The sequence below is a fragment of the Meleagris gallopavo genome, chromosome 4, assembly GCF_905368555.1.
Source record: "Meleagris gallopavo chromosome 4, MGAL_WU_HG_1.1, whole genome shotgun sequence".
Lineage (NCBI taxonomy): Eukaryota > Metazoa > Chordata > Aves > Galliformes > Phasianidae > Meleagris > Meleagris gallopavo.
In genome coordinates, this window is record NC_139407.1 from 26,167,219 (window position 1) to 26,174,364 (window position 7,146).

A 7,146-nucleotide genomic window follows, 5' to 3' on the forward strand; every position below is an offset into this window, starting at 1 on the left:
ATGCATCCTCACACCACACAGGAACAAGCTGAGACCGGGAGAAACCTGGCCACAGCAAGCTTACCAAGGGAGCAGATAAAAGAAAGTTATGATCTGCAGACCGTAAACCATAGGAGGCACCTTTACAAGCATGCCTCATCTCAGGCTTGCTCCAAACTTCACTGTGATCAGTAAGCCCTTGAAGTGGATCCCAGCCAATTCATACAGGGGGGGAAAAAAGTAAATCCCTTCAAAGAGAAGAATAGTCAAACAAGACAAAAGAAGTGGAGGTTGCAGCTAAGTGAGTGCAGTCAGAGGTAACACATGAAAGGCTGCACTTAAGATACAAGTTCACTGAAGCATCTGTAAGTGTCACTGCTCCTTATACTGTACAAGCAAGCATTTTTCTTGTTTTTATTATTTCTCAGCTGAGGGCAGGTATCCCCTGAACAGATCTCCAATTTAATATCTGCTCTGCTCTGTTCAATAATAAATACCAACTTCAAAAGGAAACAATGAGAAATTTATAATTCCTTTCAGCAGCATAACGCAGTAATTTTTGCTCATCCTCACTGCAAGTGAACCTCACCTCCTTCAAAGAAAGGGGTACACTTTCCTCAAGACAGATTCTTAACAGCAGAAAACAGGATTACCGTTAGCTTCTGCTTTGCACAAACCAAACCTTAACACTAACCTGACTGTAGATCTACTTAATTCCAGATAGCAAGCTTCCAAGGATTTGTGTTTTAAGGAATGTGACAACAGCAGTTGTCAGGGTGCCAAGTGACTTCATACTTCCCCTGCCTATCTATACTAGTAGTGCCATGCTCACCCCCACATTTTGAGAGCATTAGGAGAAGGTGGATAGCTACTATCTCCTGAACCCCATCCATGCACAATTATGCCAAGAGCAGAACTCTGACATATATAAGGCATTACCAAGATGAGGGTACATATGCAAGACGTACCCTCCCTATGACACTCCTTCTGCTGCATAAGCATGCCAGCTTCAAGGTTAGTAAACTCCTTTAAGATCAGTGAAGCCCTTGAACGGTACTCCAGCCAATACTGCAGAGAAGTCTCTCACATAATAGAAAAGCTTACATAAAATATTAACCGTTGGTTATCCAACTTCCTAACTGTTAAGCCTTACAGCGGACATCTGAGAATGGAACAACACAGTTAAACCAACTTTTGCTAAGTCATTTCAGTTATGTCCTATACTGAACAATTCACAAAGATTAATTTTCATCAGAATAAGATACAACCCCTGTGAGAAAAAAAAAAAATCACTGGACAAACACCCTCAGGTGTCAACATTTTTGCCTTCCCAAACCATTTAAGAAATGATTAAAATCAACAAAACAATAGAAACTTGTTGTTGCAGGAACATGAACTATGTGACTGTTACCTTCCTGAATACATTCCTTTTGTCATTGTTCCCTTTACAAATACCTGGAATTGCCAAAATCATCCAATCCACCTTTCCCTGGCAGTAAGCAAGGTATGAACCCTTCCCTAAGATGACCCTTCTTCCTCCTTCACTGATCATGGTTCAGCTGAGATTTCAGCATGGAATCAGCTGTATTTGAGGAAGAATCCACACTAGCCCTTGGGGACTCCTCAGTACCTAAGCACCTCTGGCACTTATCCATCCTTGCATGTTCATCCCCAGTACTTGAGCTGTGCTTACTGCTTTCTGCAATAAATTCAAAGAAACAATCTCACCTCCAACTTCTAGCTCTTGCCCACCTCGCATCTTCTGTGTAGAGGCAAGAATTTCCTAAAGTGGTACATCTGACCTTAGAATTCACCTCTTCTTCACTTCTTTTCCTTAGCCACCACCAACTTCTCTCTATTGTTTTGAATGCAATGTCATACAAATGCCCAGATCAAGAGGTCCTTTTTGACTAGGGAGCTACACTGCTGCCAGATGTGGGAAAAGGAAACGTAAGCATTTATCTGTCTGGTCAGAAGGCAACCACTGGGAAGATTCTTATCAGATGGAAAAAGAGGGGTTCTACAGGAAAGCCCATTACAGCTTCAGCTGTGGAGCTACTACATTTTCATCTTCCACACTCCAGAAACCAACTGTTTTCACCAAGTAGCATTTCAGACTCAGGGTCAGTAGATTTAGAATCACTTATCACTATGTCTTATCCTCCAACTGCGTGTCAGACATGTTATGACACCAACAAATTCAAGTCAGACAGAAATACATTTGGTAGCCCTGCCTAACAACTGCTGCATTCCTCAAAAGCTTAGGAGGGTTGTTTTTTTTTTTTTTTTTTTTTTTGTTTGTTTGTTTTGTTTTTAAACAGGAAAAAAAACCTGAAAAGACCTGAAAGCAGACAGCTTTCTCCAGGTTTACAATTCAGGTCAAGTACTTTTCTCAGTGACTGCCTGAGACATCTGAAGAGCAAACAAAAAGCACGGGGCATTTAAAGGTGAGAGTACTTTGACACCAAACAGATAAAGCAGTAGTAAACCAAACCCTAGCTCAGTCTGAACAAATAAATGCCTGAGATAGCTCAATCTCAGATACATTTTTCTGTCAGTGCTACTAAGCATTCTTCCCAGCTCTCAGTATCTATAGGCTCCCTCCTACTTCTAGCATAGAACAGTTCAAGTTCACTCTCTCTGTGCCTATGATCCCATCACTGAAGAACTGCCATGTCATGTGAAGCATTCAACACACAGTAAGGGACAGGGAGTTCAAAAAGAGTACTGTCAACAATCAGCAGGAAGGTTAGCATTTGTTCTCTACAGTCATCAGCTAGTTTTTTGGGTTTTGTTTTTGTTTTTGTTTTTTAAAACTTATCACAACCGCTGGCCCATGGTCAGACTAGAAAACCAAGCCTGAGCTGAGGCTTTTCCTAAATTACTGAGTAATTTTCACAGTTCAGGACTTAAACAGATAAGTCCAGTGACTGAAAATGCACTTACAGCTGTCTGCATCCTGGCAAGCTGAAGTCACTGCTTTCCCTCACTAGGGCTGTACACCAGTAGTAACTGGCTGGCAGCCAACTGCCTCCTGAGATGGAAGCTGACAGACAAAACATGGAATGACATCAACTGCCAACAGCCATTGACCTCTACCACCAAGTCTGGGGGCTGAAGCAACAACTCCAACAGCAAGAAAAGGAAGGCAAGTGATGAGTCCATTCTGCAGTGCAATTAGTAGAATGCAAAATCTTGACAGATTGTTATCTATCCTGCATGGAAAAATCAGAAATCAAGATATTTTAAGAGTGCAATGCAGCCATTCAAAAATGTGCAGCCTGAGTGTCGGCAAGCGCCAGCATTCAAGCTTCTCCAGCTTTGTAATATTATTGACACCCCAGATGACTATCAGTTATTGCACAGATGTCAGCACTGGGCAATTGCTGTCACATGCCAGTGACAGATCAAAGTGCTAATCCTCTGTTAACTGACATCTTCTGCATTAAGCCTCCTTGAATGAAGTTCAAAGGTATGCGAGGATGAAATCTTACTAACAAAGATGAAATCTGACAAATTTAACTATTTTGCTGCTCTTGAACAGTTTTTCCCAGAGAGCAAATTTTTGGTGCAATTATATTTGTTCAAACATTACTTCTAACTATCTGGCCACTGCTGAAAAGCAGCAGGACTGAAATTTGCTGAATATTCTAGCTTGCTCCTTGATCACGGAAGAAGTTTAACCTGTTGTAGCCTGTAGTTTTTCCTGCTAAACAACAAGTTTGCACTTCAGTCATTTCTGACAATGAAGACATCATGTTCCTTTTCTCTGAGTGTTTTAAACTTCACAAAACATCCAGCAGGTCGTGCACTTCTAGGAGATGGGTTGGAATAGAACTCATCCCTGTGCAATTATAACTCAAGTAAGTTTCCATTGCTTGATGCAGCCATAAAGAGTAAGCTCTTTTACTCAGAAATAGCTTCACAAATGGAAAACGCAAGTAGGCAAGCTCAAGTAACAATACACCAACAACACAGATGAGTACATTTTTGACTTAATTTACATAGTGAGGGGCTACGGGCAGCCTGATCCAGTGGGATTTGTTCCTGCTCATGTCAGGAAGTTGGAATGAGATCTTTAACATCCCTTTCAACTCACACCATGCTGTGATTCTGTAAATGAAAAAGGTGCAATCTAAGTTGTTTCTGGAACACAGAGCTTCCCATTTTGACACATGCTTGGAATTACTAAGAGAAGACATCACTGTTGAAAGGACAGAAGTTGAGAACAAAATAACCTCAAGTGTAGCCACAGGGATCGGGACCTGTCTCTCCAAATTTCATCTCAAGTCTCAAGACTCCACATCTGAAGAAACAGCATGAGAACTCTATGGCACTATTCGCTGTTTCTCACTTCTTTAAAAAAAATAAAATAGCAGCAATGATACAGCAACCTTCCAGCTCTTTACAGAAATGGAAATTGATTGCATCACCTGACTGCTCTGGTGGGAGCAGATGTATCATTCTGATGGGAAATCCATGAATTCACACCTGCATTCTCAAACATTTAAAGCTCCTAGAAATAACCTTGTGCTGTATGAGAGAGGAAAAAAAAGCCCAAATATTTGTTGGGGTGTCTTGACTGCTAAAGTAAAATAGTATTCAGTATCTTCTGGACTCACTGCAGATATGTACATAAAAGCAAAGGGCATGTATAGTTACAAAACTATAGTTTGCAGTCAAGTTTGCATGAGAACTGCAGATATTACAAACTGGTGCATTTTTGTTTTACTATAGAACATAAGTTAATATCAACACAGAATCACTGCTAAAAAGTTGCTCTTAGCTACATGAGATCAAATCACAATGGTATTGCAGATGTCTCAGTCAAGAAGAACAAACCAAAGTCTACAGAAGAACAGATTGTTAGCCATGGCCTCATTTTGACATCAATTATATTACTTTTAGCTAAGAGCTTCTTTCTACCACATTTTATGAACTGACTGCAGAAGACATGTTTTATTAGGTCTCCACTGCAGATCTATTTCTGTAAGCATTTTCAGTTCAGTACGTAAGCATAACAAAGGCTTAAGTTTAGCTCCTTGAGCATCAATTTTAAGAAAAACTGTATTTATTCTCAATCTTATGATTTCTTGAAATTTTGTGAAAGTCTTGTTTTTAATAGAAAATCTACTTCCTTTCTAAGGAAGTTTGCTACTGATACGGGAAGTACTTCAGTGCTATTCTATAATCTGTTCCAGAAAACCATAATATTTAGTTTGGCTCAAATCTTCAGAAAAGATGACTTGAACCAAGACTACGCTGGAATCCCTCCTCATGAAAAGCTCTTGAGGAATGGTTGCCCAGCACATGAGTTAAAAAAGCCAACATCCCCACAGCAAAAAACTTTATAGAGACGCTCGGATGCAGTTACATGCAATCTGTGCCTGTGGAATGCCTACTGCTCCGGGCCTTAATAGCCTTGGCCTTGCCTTCTTTCCTAAGATCTGCCTTCTCACCATGACTGGACACAGTATCTACTGCAAACCTTTTACCACTTGCAACACCTTTCAGGAGCAAGCTCAAGTTAAGTTAAGGATCTCTTCTTCATAAAGTTCTCTATTATCCCACCCCATCTTTGAAAGACCTAGAAGCAATTGCTGCCAATTCTCTTCATTTAAGCCACAGGAGCCATGTTCTACTGCTGTTACCCAACAGTGCACAAAGGAATCAGATAACAAAGGTATAGACTGTCTGTTAAGTAATGCAGCTTTTCAATACTCTACTTTGCAAAGTTGTTACACTAACAAATGAAGTTTAATGAAAGGACCCACCTGTCTATGAAGAGTAAAAAGAACAGTCACACATGCAACAACTTCACAACACAGCTATGCTACATAATGCACCATAGATACTAAAAACAGGATTATTCTTTTTCATGCAGCTAAACATAGATTGTCCAATTTCCTTTTTTTTTTTTTTTCCCCTTCAAAGGTTACACTCAAGTTTCGTACACAGCTTGATCCTCAGCTGTTCACTGCTATCACTTAGATTGCATTCAGATTAATGGGCATTAAATATTCACGTTTCTGAGACCATGACCACCAAACTGAGAACTTTTACAGCTATGTTCATGTATACTCATTTGCACTCCACATCCTGCTGAGCAGATGAAATATTTCCATCTCCTGTAATTCATGGATTTCTTGATTCTATGCTTAAAAGAAACCAATCTGACCGTGCCAGCCTACCTCCCATGTTACACCTATCAGGAAGACGCAAAGCATCTGCTTTTGTGTTTTGTGCAAGAATGAAACTACTGATTGCTCTCACTGACTGATTAATTCTCTGATATTCAGTCTCAAGCAAAGAACAAAGCCACATTGCATACTGTGAATTATCTGACCCTGCTGGGACCAAAAGAAAATGCTGACTTCAAAGCTTAACAAGTGTAAAGTCTCAGTTAAATAATGCTATTTGCTGTAAAAACATCATGCTACTTTTTAATTTATACAATTAGCCCAGGAAAAACTGGGAGGCAAAGTCATGCGAAACAAAAAAGGAAATGCAAGTTACACCACTGAAGCATTCACAACTTACAAAACTAATTGCTTCTTCACAAGATGGCTCTTTCTATAGACGCTTTCCACTTCTTCCTGTCCAACTGTTTCTCTTTGACACTGCCCACAAGCTTGCCTTAGATACGCGTTCACTGTGAGAAAATAAGTTCATGATGTAAACAGACACTTATATACTCACTCAGAATTACTTAAGGAGGATAAATGCCAGGAGAGAAATAGACTGCCTTGGAACAAATGGCAATTGTCAGACCACAATCAGGGTAGTATTACACAGACAACTGCAGCTGATTTTTAGAAGGCAAATGCAGTTCTATTTCGCTACTTCAATCATCCACAACCATCTCTTTATACTTCAGCTTTCAGTGCATTTCCTTGCCATTGTCTTCACATGACAAGATCACCACTTAAATTAGATGCCCTATTGCTATTTCCTCCTTTTTTGAGAAGTGCAACCATCCATTCTATATCTGGTTGTAATTTGCCTAAACAGCAGTTACCCACAGAGTTCTATCAGAATCACAGAATCGTCGGGGTTGGAAGAGACCTCCAGAGATCGAGTCCAACCCCCCGGCCAAAGCAGGTTCCCTACACCACGTCACACAAGTCAGCATATGCAATCACAGCAATACACTCTCGCTAAAGTACC

General features: G+C 40.2%; 1 protein-coding gene across 1 annotated transcript in view; it reads right to left on the reverse strand.

The window, feature by feature from the left end:
• Positions 1-6,543, reverse strand: part of ARHGAP24 (Rho GTPase activating protein 24) — a 193,763-nt gene extending 187,220 nt beyond the window's left edge. Inside the window, exon 1 of the mRNA XM_085222545.1 lies at positions 6,520-6,543. The gene's annotated coding sequence lies outside the window, so the exon portion shown is untranslated. The remainder of the gene's footprint in view (positions 1-6,519) is intronic.
• Positions 6,544-7,146: the final 603 nt, after the last annotated feature.